Source organism: Tamandua tetradactyla, chromosome 11 (assembly GCF_023851605.1).
Source record: "Tamandua tetradactyla isolate mTamTet1 chromosome 11, mTamTet1.pri, whole genome shotgun sequence".
NCBI classification, from domain to species: Eukaryota; Metazoa; Chordata; class Mammalia; order Pilosa; family Myrmecophagidae; genus Tamandua; species Tamandua tetradactyla.
Window position 1 is genome coordinate 74,941,291 of NC_135337.1, and position 14,215 is coordinate 74,955,505.

Below are 14,215 nucleotides of genomic sequence, written 5' to 3' on the forward strand. Positions count from 1 at the left end.
TTAATTCATGATTTACAGCAGGGTGGGATTTTGTCCTACAAGGAATATCTGGGGATATTTTCAATCGCTGCCCTGGGGGTGGGGGACGTGTTGGCATCCAGTGGCTACAGACCAGGCAGGCTGCTCAGTATCCTGCAGGGCACAGGCAACCCCAGGATGAGCCAAGCCAAAATTTCAGCAACGCCAAGGTTGAAAACTCCAAATTGAATGTAGTAACATTCTTGCAACAAGGCAGAAAAAGCTGAAACACACCTTTCCTTGACACAAACATGTAGAAGTTATGCAGGAAAATATCTTAAATTATTAAATATAAAGATAAGAGCTTAAGAAAATAAGAATGCATGGAAAAATGAAAGAAGAGAGGAAAGGGGGAGAGAGGAAGGGAAAACATGAAATAAAAGGAAGAGAAATCATTACAAAGGAGAGAAAATGAGAGAGGGAGAGAGAGAGAGAGAGAGAGAGAGAGAGAGAGAGACAGATTCCCTTCAAAGGAAAAGCAGAGTAACCACACCACACTGGCCATCAGTAATTCCATGTTTCATTAGCTCTAAGGCAGCACCATTGTTTATGTCACACTAAAAAAGAAAGAAAATGCTGCCAATTTTAAGATACTTTCGACAGTAAGATACAGTCACATTTCAACCCATACCAAATTCTGAAATCTGTTCTATAGCTAATTGTTGTGATGTACTTTGAAATTTATTGCTTTTTTGTATATATGTTATTTTTCAAAAAAAAAGAAAAAAGAGAAGGAGGAATATAGCAGATAAGATAGGATTTAACAAATGAGTATGACTGCTGAATCATTATATTAATATTTCTTTTGGTCTCTAGTGTCTTGGAGGAAAAAATGAAAAACTGTAGAACTGTAACTGATATCAGGCTTTAAAATCTGTCCTATAACTACTTGTTAAAATGTACTTGGGGATTTATTGCTTTTTTGTATATATATTTCACAATAAAAAAAGGTTTAAAAAAATGATGTAGTCACATTTCAGAGAATTTTTAAAAATGTAATTTTATTAGGGAAGAAATTAAGCTTATAGAGACCAGAAGCTCATGCACTGATTGCCTTGATGTGCTGAGTGGGCGTAATTGAAGCCAGTCCAGTGCAGGCTCCCTGCCTGATGGGCATAACATAAGACACAGGGTTCAAAGAGAGAGAGTTTATTACCACGGGAATTCACAGGGAGTTCTGCCTAAAAATCTGCCTTCCCAAATTGCAGTCACTTTGATAGTTTATGGACTTAAAAGACGGGCAGATTTCAGGCTACAGAGCACAATGGCCCCAGATGATGAGATTAGAGGTGACCTAACTGTCGCACATGTACAGGCTGAGTACATGCTTAGTCTCAGAAAATCTAAGGTGCTGAGCGTCTCAGGCGGACCGATGTGTCAGATCTAGCGCTGACTAGGGAGACAATTTAGGAATAGTGATAGTTTTGTTCTGGGCCGACTCATGTCACTGCATGAGTACACATTAAGAGGCAGTCTCTGTGATCATGAGACTCTCAACTTGAAACACAGGATAAGGGAGAGCCAGTCACAGGGGCTTACAACCACAGGGTAAAGGTTCTATAGTTACATAGTCAGGACCAGAGAGTAAAGCATCTGGTCTGCTCAGTAGATTTCAGCAATTTCAGGTATTTCTGTTTGGCTGTTCTACAAAATACTAGAAGTAAGAAAAAGGCAACTATACAGTGATTCAGTCATCTTAATCATTCATTAATTCTTAATTTCTCAGTTACACAACTGCAACCTAGAATTTTATACCCAGTCAATTCACCATTCAATAGTGAGAACAACTTTTATCCATGGTACAGACACATGAGTTAAATAATAAGGAAAAAAATAAATTAATAATGGGGGTAAGGGATAAAAAAATTTAATGACAGGGAGTGGTAATGGGTATGGGATGTATGAGTTTTTTCTTTTTTCTTTTTATTTCTTTCTTTGGAGATTAATGCAAATGTTCTAAAAATGATCATGGTGATGAATACACAACTGTTTGATGATATCAATTGTATATTTTGGATGGGCTGCATGTGTGTGAAGCTATCTCAATAAAAATATTAATAAAAGAGATCTAGGACAACACAAAAAAGCGAGAACAAAATAAAGATAATTTCAAATAAAATGTGATCATAAACCATTCCTAAAGAACTTCTCAAAAGCATTCTTCAGGAAGAAGAAAATTCAAAATAGAATAGAAGACTGACTGCAAGAAGCAACATTGAGCAAATAAATTGTAAATGCATGATAAATGTAAATAAACTGAGAACAGTAACTATAACATCAACAATAATGTCTAATAGAGGGGAACAAGGTAGAACTAAAGTACACTTAATATTAACATAGAGGTTGGACAAGGAGTGAATAGAATTAAAATGTTCCATGCAATTTAATTCATGTTGGAAGAAGAAAGAAGTACTTACTATATTAAACATTTTTAAAGGCAAATATGTGTCAGGTTTTGAAGAATAACCACTGTAATAAAAGAAATAAAATATATATAATGCCAACCAGTAGAAGGAATAAAAGGAAATAAAGAAATTACTGTGAAGCTAATATGGGGAAAGACAGTATTGTTAAGATATTAATACGACTCAAAGCAATTTACAAATTCAACACAATCCCAGTCAAAATTTCAACAGCTTCTTTGCAGAAATGGAAAAGCTAATCATCCAATTTGTAAGGAAGGTTAAGGGACCCAATATAACCAAAACCATCTTGAAAAAGAACAAAGGTAGGACTTACACTTTTCAACCTTAAAACTTATTACAAAACTTTATCCATGGTACTGGCACAGGCTAGACACATAGACCAATGGAACAGAACTGAGAGTTCAGAAATAAACCCTCACACCTAGGGCCAATTGATTTTTGACAACAGTGCCAAGTCCACTAAATAGGAAATGTACAGTTCTTCAGCAAATGGTTCTAGGAAAACTGGATAGCCATTTGAAGAAGAATGAAAAATGGACCTCTACTTCAAGCCATTTACAAAAATTAACTCAAAAAATGGATCAACAACCTAAATATAGGAACTAAAACTATAAAAGCCTTAGAAGAAAATATAGGGGAACACGCAATGAATTCTTAGACTTTACATGAAAATCATAAGCACAAAAGAAAAAATAGATACATTGCATTTCATCAAAATTAAAACATTTTGTATATCAAAGGACAATACCAAGAAAATAAAAAGGCAAACTGTAGAATGGGAGAAAATATTTAGAAACCTTAGATCAGATAAGGATTTAATATCTAGAACACATAAAGAAATTCTACAACTCGACAAGAAGAAGACAAAACAGCAAATGGAAAGATGGCCAACTTTATTCACCACTAGGGAAATGCAAATTAAAACCACAATTAACAATAGATTACCATTTCACACTCACTGGAATGGTTATTATTATTTAAAGAAAAAAACAGAGAATAACAAGTGTAGAAGAGGATAAGAAGAAATAAGAACTCTTGCCCACTGATGGTGGGAATGTAGAATGGTGTGGCAACTGTGAATTTGGTGGTTCCTAAAAAAGGCAAATATAAAATTACCATAGGACCCAGGAATTCCACTTTTGGGTACATATGCAAAGGAATCTAGAGCCAGGGCTTGAACAGACATCTGTGCACCAATGTTCATGGTGCATTATGCACAATTGCCAGGTGGTGGAAGCCACCCAAGGGTTCCTCAGCAGACGAGCAGATAAAGAAAATGTGGTGTCCACAAACAATGGCGCGTCATCAGTCATAAGAAGTAGTGCAGTCTGGATAAGCAATGTACTGAGTGAAATAAGCCAGCTATGAGGGGACACACTGTGTGAGTTCACTCACATGGAATGACTAGAACATGCACATTCATAGAGTCAGGAAGCAGCTCAGGACCAGGGCAGGGCAGGCAGTGCAGCGGGATGGAAAGTGAACAGGCAAGGGGACCAGACTCCTGAGGGTGATGGAGAGCTGGTGACAGGTGGTAGTGATGGCAGCATGACACTGGAAATGTAATTAATGCCACTGAATTGTATACCTCAAAGTGGTTAAAATGGGGAATTTTTTATATACAAAAAATGTGTGTATGTTACCACAATAAAAATAAGTAAAATAAAAAAGAAAAGGGCAACTTAAAGATGATTTTTAAAAAACTAACTCATATGGGCAAAAACAAAGAAAGGTATGGTAATTTAACACATACAAAATATTAGAAATAAATTAAAAGAATCTCAATAATTGTAAAGGGAATGAACTAGCCATTTAAAAATGAAAGGTAATACAAAGAGAGATTGAAAATAAAGGAATGCAAGTAGATAAATCAGGGAAATAAAAGCCACAGAGAAAGAAGTGCAACAATTCAAATAATATATGGATTAGATTTTAAAGAAAAAACATTATTAGGGATATTAGCAACCAGTTCATAATGATAAAGAGAGCCATTCATTGGGAAAAGAAAAGTCTTAAAGCATAGCCCTGCCAATATAGTCTTCAACTATATAAAGCAAAAAAAAAAGGCAAAATTAAAGAAATTGGCAGTCATAGCATGACACATCACAATTCCTTCAGAGACTGATAGATTAAGCAGACAAAAGTCCTAGTGACACGGGTGATTTGAAGGACTCTGTAACAACAAGCACACCTGGCACGTCTCCAAAAATTGAATACAAGGAGCTCACTAAGGAAGTCTCTAAAAATATGAAAAACTAAATCAATAAAACTGAAAAGAATATCAACATATGGTGTTGATAATTTGTCCATACAATAAATTAGACATCAATAACAAAAAATATAGCCTGATATCCATGTTCTGTTCAGAAATTTTTAGAACTCTTCTAAATAGTTCATAGGTTAGAGAAGAAAGAATAAGGGAAATTAAAGCATTGGATAATTAACACCAACAAAAATCCTGTGTATAAAAATTGCAGAATTTAGCTATCATGATACTAAGATGGAAAGTCTGTTAACGAGCAAGCAATTGGGAAGTTAGAAAACAAACCACAGCATACCTTCAAGGAAAACAAAAAGAAGACAATAATATTAGGAGCAGAAATTAATGAAAGAGAATATGGAAAAAAAATAGAAAACACCAATACAAATAAAAAACGTTCTTTGGAAAATGGAGTAATACTGATATAATTCTAGCAAGATGGATCAGAGAAAAAACAAGAAAAGACAGAATTTATTTGTTAATATGAATAGTACTGATACACCTTCAGCAAGATTGATTAGGATTAAAAATTAAAGAAAGCAGGAACAAACAATAATATAAATAAAAATAATATAGTCACATACAGAGTAAATATGTCTCAAATTGTACAAGAAAACCATGAACATTATATATATATATTTATATATAATATAGTTAATATATATGAAAACTTATATGACATGGAAATTTCACTAATATAAATTTACATGTTGACTCAAAAAGAAATAGAGCCACACAAAGCTTTTAAAGCTAATAAATGAATTTATCAAAGTGCTGAGGGACAATATCATACCCCCAAATCAGTAGTGTTTCTATACACAAGCAATGTAAAATTTGAAGAAGAAATGTAGAAAAAATCCCATTCATAATAGCAACTAAATAAGCCAAACATCTAGGGAAAAATCTAACCAAGATAGTAAAAGACTTGTACACAGAAAGCTACAAAACATTGTTAAAAGAAATGAAAGTAGACCTAAGTAAAATTGAAGGCTATTCCATGTATAGCCTTGGAAGACCAAATATCATTAAGATGCCAATACTACCCAAAACAATGAACAGATTCAACACAATCCCAATCAGAGTTCCAACAACCTCCTTTGCAGAAATGGAAACACTAGTCATCAAATTTATATGGAAGGGTAAAAGGCCCCAACTAGCTAAAACCTTCTTGAAAAAGAAGAATGAAGTTGGAGGACTCACAGTTCCTGATTTTAAAAACTTATTACAAAGCCCCAGTGGTAGCATGTTACTGGCACAAGGACAGACATCTAGACCAATGGAATTGAATTTAAAGCTCAGAAATCAACTCTCTTATTTATGGTCTACTTATTTTTGACAAGGTGGCAAAGACCACTCAATTGGGAAAGAATAGTCACTTCAACAGATGTTGCTGGAAAAACTAAATCTTCATTTGCAAAGTGAAGTAGGAAGACCCCTACCCAGCATGATATAAAAAAATCAACTCAAAATGGATCAAAGACATAAGCATAAGAGCTGGAACTATCAGACTCCTAGAAGAAAACAGTGAAGCATCCTCATACATTGTGTTAGGCAATAGTTTCTTAGACTTAACACCCAAAGTATAAGCCACAAAAGGAAAAATAGGCAAGTGGGACCTTATCAAAATAAAAAAAAATTTTCTTCCTCAAAGGACTTTATTATGGAATTGAAAAGACAGCCTACACATTGGGAGAAAATATTTGGAAATCATTTATCTGATAAAGGATTGATATCCAGTTTATATAAAGAAATCCTTCAACTTGACAACAAAAAGAGAAACTACCCAGTCTAAAAATGGGCAAAAGACTTAACAGACATCTCCTCAAAGAAGATACAAATGGCCAGAAAGCACATGAAAAGATGCTCAACATCATAGTCATTAGGGAAAGGCAAATCAAAACCAAAATGATGGATGGATTGTATGGTGTGTGAATATATCTCAATAAAATTGCATTTAAATTCAAACCCACGATGAGATACCATTTCCTATACTTTAGAATGTCTGCTATCAAAAAAATGGAAAATTACAAGTGTTGGAGAGGATGTGGAGAAATATGATCATTCATTCATTGTTGGAGGGACTGGAAAATGGTGCATCTGCTGTGGAAGACATTTTGGTGGTTCCTCAGAAAGCTAAGTATAGAATTACCATATACCCACAACCCCATGCTAGGTATATATCCAAAATAATTGAAAGCAGGTGCTCAAACAGATTTTTTTCAAATCAATGTCCATAATGGCACTACTCACAATTGTCAAAAGATGGAAGCAGCCCAAGTGCCCATCAACCAATGAATGGATAAACAAAATGTGGTATATATATATATATATATACACACAATGGAATATTATTCACCTATAAAAAGGATTGCAGTCTTGATGCATGCAACAACATGAATGAACCTTGATGACATCATGACGAGTAAAATAAGCCAGACACAAAAGGACAAGTATTTTATGAGCTCACTGATTTGAAGCAATTAGAAAAAGCAAACTCATAAAGTCAGAATCTAGAATACAGATTACCAGAGGACAGAGTGGGGATAGGAAATGGGAAGTTAAGGCTTAAATGCACAGGGTTCCTATTTGGAATGGTGGAAATATTTTGGTACTGGACGGTAGTGATGGTAGCACAACATCATGAATGCAATTAATGACATTGAAATATCTGAATGTGATTAAAAGGAGAATTTTTTATTGTATTTATGGTCACAGAATAAAAATTTTTAAAAATGCAACTACACTACACAGAGAACCTTAATTAAACCGTGTACTTTAAAAGTACAATTACAAAAACATGCTATCATCAATTGTAACAAATTTCCATATCAATGCAAGGTGTTGGAACATAACAAGCATTGGAGAGGATATCACAAGGGTGAGGTGATGTATGGGAATCCTGTATGCCATTTTTATTTTTTAATGCAATTTATTGAGCTATATTCACACACATATAATCCAGGCACAGTATACAGTCAATGGCTCACAGAATCATTATAATTGTGCATTCATCATCATAATCAATTTTAGAACACTTTTGTTACTACAAAAAACAATAGTAAAATACAATAAAAATTAAAAGGAGTACCCAAAACATCCCATGCCCTTTATTTCCCCATTATATGTTAATTTTTTTACTTTATTTTATTATTCCTTTGCCCAAATACTGGGTTAAAGGGAGTGTCAGTCACAAGGTTTTCACAATCATGTGGTCATGTGATAAAAGCTGTATAATTGAACAATCATCGTCAAGAATCAAATCTACTGGATTACAGTTCAATAGTTTCAGGTATTTCCTTCTAGCTATTCTAATATTCTAGAAACTAATATAATGCATAAGAATAACCTTCAGAAAGACCTCCCAACTCCATTTGATATCTCCTAGCCACCGAAACTTTATTTTGTTCCATTTCTTTTCCCCCTTTGTTCAAGAAGGTATTCTAAATCTCATGATGCCAGGGCCCAGGTCATCCTTGGGAGTCATGTCCCACATTGCCAGCAGACTACACCCACGGGAGTTGTGAACATATAGGGGGAGGGTAGTGAGTTTATTCGCAGAGTTGGCTGAGAGAGAGAGGCCACATCTGAACAACAAAAGAGGTTCTCTGGGGATGACTCTTAGGCATAATTATAAATAGGCTTGGCTTCTCCTTTGCAGGAATAAGTTTCTTAAGGGCAAGCCCCAAGATCAAGAGCTTGACTGATTAAATTGGGAGTCCATAATGCCTGTGAGAATATCAGGAGTTCTCAAAGGGGAGAAGTTTAATATTTCCACATTTTTCCCCAGTCCCTCAAGGGAACTTGGCAAATATTTTTTTTTATTTTCTGCAAAAGATACTCTGGGATGTAGCAGAGTATTTCATTAAACTGGACAGAATAACAAGATCTCATTTCCTATTCTAGGTTCCATGTAGTGACATTGCTTAAATCAACTGACCATACAGGTTAAATTAGATAGTGTGCTACAGAAAATATAAATTTTGTCCTAAATAATCATCTCTTCCTTTGGTTTCAAACAGAAGTTGAAGTATGAAAACACAGTCAATATCATCCTTTACCCTGTATTCAGATTTACCTTAGTTCTAACCAGATCAGCTTCATTTATATCTCTAATTGAAGTCTGATCTCTTTTTTTTGGCTTCTTTAACAGTTGCGGTATGGAGAAATACTGACTTTCAGAGCTGCAGAACTCTGAGTCCCAGGTGTCCCACAGACACCCAAAGTTTCAGGAGCTACTAGGTTACACACAAATAGTTCAGCATCTCAGAATTTAGAAATAATATTTAAAACTCAGGAATAGATGTGAATGCTGTAAAAGCTTACAATCTAGGAACCTTTACAATGTCCTTATTGAACATTCTGTACTCCATAACCATCAATTGCCCAATCTCTGCCCACATTCTATCTCCTGATAACCGTTGCTCTCAAGTTCAATTCTCAGCATTTGCTCATTATAGTTTATATTAGTGAGGCCTTACAATATTTGTCCTTTTCATTTCTGGCTTATTTCACTGAACATACTGTCCTCAGGGTTCATTCACATATTTGCATGCCTCACAACTTCATTCCTTCCTGAAGCCACTCAATATTCCACTGTATATAGGGCAATGTGATAGTGGCTCAGTGGCAGAATTCTTGCCTGCCATGCCAGAGACCCGGGTTCAATTCCTGGTTCCTGCCCATGCAAATATATATATTTATATATATATTTCATTGTATGTATACACTACAGTTCCCCTCTCTGCTCATCAGGTGATGTACCCTTAGGCTACCTCTATCCATTGCAAATTGTGAACACTGCCACCATAAACACTGGTGTGCAAATGACTGTTCATGTCCCTGCTTTCAGTTCCTCCAGGTATATACCTAATAAGGGTGTTTCAGGATCATATGGCAACCCCACACTTAGCCTCCTGTGGAGCCACCACTGCCCTTCAGAGGGGCTGCACTCTTTGCTTCCATACCAGCAATAATAGGTACATCCTCTCTCTGCATCTTCTCCAGTCCATACATCCTCCTGTTTATTCTTCAAACAATGTTATTCACACGCCATACAATTGATCCTAAGTGTGCAATCAATGGTTTCTGGTATAATTGCATAGTTATGCAGTCACATCACAATCTATCTGAGGACATTTCCATAATGAAGCCCCATGCGTCTCAGTTTTTCCCTCAAATTCTTTCACCAGGCTCCAACCAAGTGAAATTTTGGATGGTAGCATATATAGGGAACACAGATATGAGGAAGCTATGCTCACCTCATAAAGCAGTTTACTATCCAACCGTGAACCATGACTTTGAGAAAAATTGTTTTTGAAATCAGAAGGTCTTATTTCAACTTTAGGCATCTCTACATTCTAGCTGGGTATCATTCTGGCTTTAGTTCCTTTTGCTTTAAAATATAGTATAGACATAATATGTGGCCCTCTGGTGCTAGGGCACAGCCATCAGCTGAGTGGCTTCCGAAACAGGATGTGACACCAGAGGTCAGACTTGAATCATTGTATTGCACTGTGCAGCAGGACACAAAACTTTGTGGGTGCCTGGTGAGTCAGGACCAAGGAGGGACAAACAGCTGTATGTTTTATACATAGCAGGATGCAGAAATGTTTATTTAAGGCAACGTGACCAGTCATAAGGCAAGTTGGAAATGATAACCATAATTGGGGTGAGCTGCAGATATGTTGTTACTGATTTATTGACCTTTACACTGAGCATGTGGGGGACTTCCCAGCTGGCACAGTGACTGCCTCACTCGGGGTTAATGGCTGCTGGCTGACTATGGCTCATTTTGATGGTTTGTTGCAGACTCCACAATATACTAGCATATTTACCAAACACAATCATCATGAACATTAAAAGAAGAATTTTGTAAAATGTGCTAAGCAAATGTTAATTACTAATCATATACATCTGTTAAAAGTAAACAACATATAATAAATCCCAGCCATTAACAAATACACTATCAATTTCAGAATTAATTAATGCCTCTCTTAAACCAAGCAGCTGACCCCTTCTCAACTATAGGCCATGGAGAATCCTTTAATAAACTCTGCTTTCCCCGAATTATATGTAAAAGTACAATCAATATAAAAGTGGTCACAAATGTTATCTTTTACCCCTCAGTCCATCAAGTACCTAAACAGATTTCTAGAGATTCAGCATAATTTGTTTCAGAGGTAAACACATGAAGGATTTAAATTCCTTTTACATATGTTCTGTGACCCAGAAATTAGGATTTAAAGGATGGTTTTTATTACTGAATTGTTAAATATTCCTTTTTGCTTTCTGGTGTACTGAAGTTGACAGAGGGAAATACTTGAAATCGCTAAATAGTAATCCAGCTGCTTTCATCTCTGAAAAGGCTCCTACAGCCTTACCTTCTGCCCTTCTGATTGTGAAACCCTCGTGACTGACCTTCATTTGTACCCATTTATCCAGTTTTTCAACTTTAGAGTCCTGTGATCACTAAAGACAGCCCCTAATACTGATGGTCCCCATCAGTATTTCAGACCTTGGCCAAATTACTTAACCTTTCTTCACCTCAGTTTTCAGTTCTGTTTTATTGGATTAATATAGATAAAACACCTACAGTAGTGCCTAGGACATATTCATCTCATGCCAGCCGCTAGCACCATCACTGTTTCTTGTATGGCCTCCCAGGCAGTGCTCTGCTTCTTCAAAGTTGGTACCCCCACCCCAAATAGGTGCCATCTCTTCCTTACATATGATTTCTTCATTTTAAACCTATTTTTTTTTAAAACATGGGCAGGCATCGGAAATCGTACCCACGTCTCCGGCATGGCAGGCAAGAATTCTGCCACTGAGCCACTGTCGCAGTGCCCTTAATTTCTTTATTTTGAATGCTGTTAATTGACTTGTGTTGTGAATTGGTTTGATCAGATATGTTTTGTTTTCCTAACATCCAGCTAAGTGAGAAAATTGGGCCCCAAAGGTGAGTCAATTAGACCAGTGAGCACTTCGAGAACCATATCTTCTAAACCCATGTGATGTTGTATGGATACCTAATGGGTATTTGGAACCAGGAATAGGCTTTGGAATTTGAGGCAGGGATGGAGACGGTTGTAATAGGAAGTATGTGACATTTTCAAAAACAAATGCTATGTTCTTTCAAAATTGTCCTGAGAGTTGACGTAGCACTTGAAAAAGTGACACATTTTTTGTGCTGCAGAATTGCAGTTCATTTGCTATGCTTTACAAGGTTGGTGATCAAGAAAGGATCCATACTGCACATTAGTTATTTAGAAGCAATAAAAATTAAAATTTTTTTACCTTTTTTTATAGTGAGATTATATTCTGATCTGATCGGTCTCATCAAGGAGTGCATTTCCCAGTCCCCCACGTGCTACAGTCAACCAAGCTCCTGGATCTTGCGGAGCTGCTGAGGGTAGCAGGTAGATCTTTTGAATGCTAAACTGCAGCGGGAGGTTTCTGTGTTAGTCTTATGTCATGCGAGGCAAGCATTAAAACTTTGCTTATGGTTGTCAGAGAGCAAAGATTAGTTTTTTTCCTAGAAAGACTGGCATAATCATAAACCACATTGTGAAAGCTCTATCATTATTCATCATCCTCAAGAAACATGGCTACTGGAACACAGCTCTACATTTTCAGGCAGTTTCCTCCAGCCTCTCCATTACATCTTGACTAACAAGGTGATATCTACTTAATGTGTAAGAGTAACCTCCAGGATAACCTCTCGACTCTATTTGGAATCTCTCAGCCATTGACACTTTATCTCATTTCACTCCTCCCCCTTTTGGTTGAGAAGGTTTTCTCAATCCCTTGATGCTGAGTCTCAGCTCATTCTAGGATTTCTGTACCATGTTGCCAGGAAGGTCCACACCCATGGAAGTCATGTCCCACATAGACAGGGGGAGGGTGGTGAGATTGTTTGTTGTGTTGGCTGGAGACAGAGGCCACATCTGAGCAACAAAAGAGGCTCTCTTGGGGGTGACTCTTAGGCCTAAATTTTAATTAGACTTGACCTATCCCTTGTAGGGTTAAGTTTCATATCAACGAACCCCAAGACTGGGGCCTCAGCCTATAGCTTTGGTTGTCCACACTGCTTGTGAGAATATCAAGACTTCAATGTGGGGACGTTGAATTTCTCTCCATTCTCACCATTCCCCGAAGGGAACTTTGCAAATACTTTTCCACTCACTGATCAAATCACTCTGGGATTCATCAGGGCATCACTCTGGACAAACCAAAAAATCTCATGTCCTGCCTGAGATTCCAAGTACTTAAGGTGTTCAATCAAACTATCTACGTAAGTTATATTAGGAAATACACTAGTCAAAATATAAATTTTGTAGCAAAGAAACATTTTTTGCTTTAGGCTCACACATAAGGTGAGATTTTAAAATATTAATTACCATCTGTTTTCAGCACCTCGCAGTAATGACATTCCTTTGTGTTTCCTCATGCAAAAACATTTTTAAAATTCTACCTTGTACATTTCACTATTATACACTCTAGGCATTCCTAGATTATACCATCTCAGTCTTTATCATCTATCTTTCTTTCTGATTTCATTTATGTCCCCAGCCCTCCTCCCTCTATCATTCTCACATGCAGCTTCATTCAGTGTAATACTACAGTTGGGTAGTATTGTGCTGTCCATTTCTGAGTTTTTGTATCCAGTCCTGTCACACAGTCTGTATCCCTTCAGCTCCAATTACCCAATATCTTACCCTATTTCTATCTCCTGATGGTCTCTGTTATGAACAAAATATTCCAAGGATGAAGTGTTCTTAAATAAAAAGGCAAAATTGTGTAAGGTCGAAAAAAAGAAGAGCAAAAGGAATACATCTCTACATTCCTTTCAGATAGTCAAATCACGGTGTTCCTTGTTAAAAGAGGAGACAGCTCGCCCACTCTCATCAGGCTGGTCCACACCCCTGGCTCAGGCTCATACACAAGCCAGCGCAGGCTGCATTTGGCCAGAGGGACTGTAGTCCCTCCAGTAGTGTCCAGTAAGCCCACCTCAGGCCACCAGACTCCCTGCCGAGGCTGGACTTTTGACAATTGATTGGCTGTTGATCATCGTCCAAGTTCCGTAGTTAGACGTAGAGAATGGACTAATTGCAAATGATTCCGTCCATTATAGAAACAAGTGATTGCTAGCCTACAGAGAATTTTACCCCAAAGATTTTGTAGTTTTTTGCCTTCAGGACCTTTAGCCAGCTTTATATCTGATTTAGTTTTTATTTCAGTGTTCTTTCTTTCCCTGATGGACATCATCCTTCTATGCTACTCAGAACCAGCTTTACCTCCAGCTGGTTCCCTCATTAACCAGTTCAATGCATCTAAAGCAGTGTTCGTTATATATTTGAGTTATGTGTTTCAGCTTTTTTTTTTTTAATGTAATTGTATTTGAGAAGGTCTACCTTAAGCAATGGAAGTTTCAAAGAAATACACGAACTACATCTACAAAGAACAATAAAGCAAAGGAATGGCAACATGATTTTCAAACAGAGTTAAGGTACAT

The 14,215-nt window shown here is 36.7% G+C and overlaps 1 long non-coding RNA gene across 3 annotated transcripts in view; it reads left to right on the plus strand.

The window, feature by feature from the left end:
• The window catches only part of LOC143650304 (uncharacterized), a 149,227-nt gene that overhangs the window by 103,019 nt on the left and 31,993 nt on the right, over positions 1-14,215 (plus strand). Inside the window, exon 8 of one of the 3 annotated variants that reach the window (XR_013159514.1) lies at positions 12,010-12,473. The exons of the other annotated variants lie outside the window; for them this stretch is intronic. This is a non-coding gene — a long non-coding RNA (uncharacterized LOC143650304). Of the gene's footprint in view, positions 1-12,009; positions 12,474-14,215 lie in introns of those variants that run through there. 3 annotated transcript variants of the gene reach the window in all.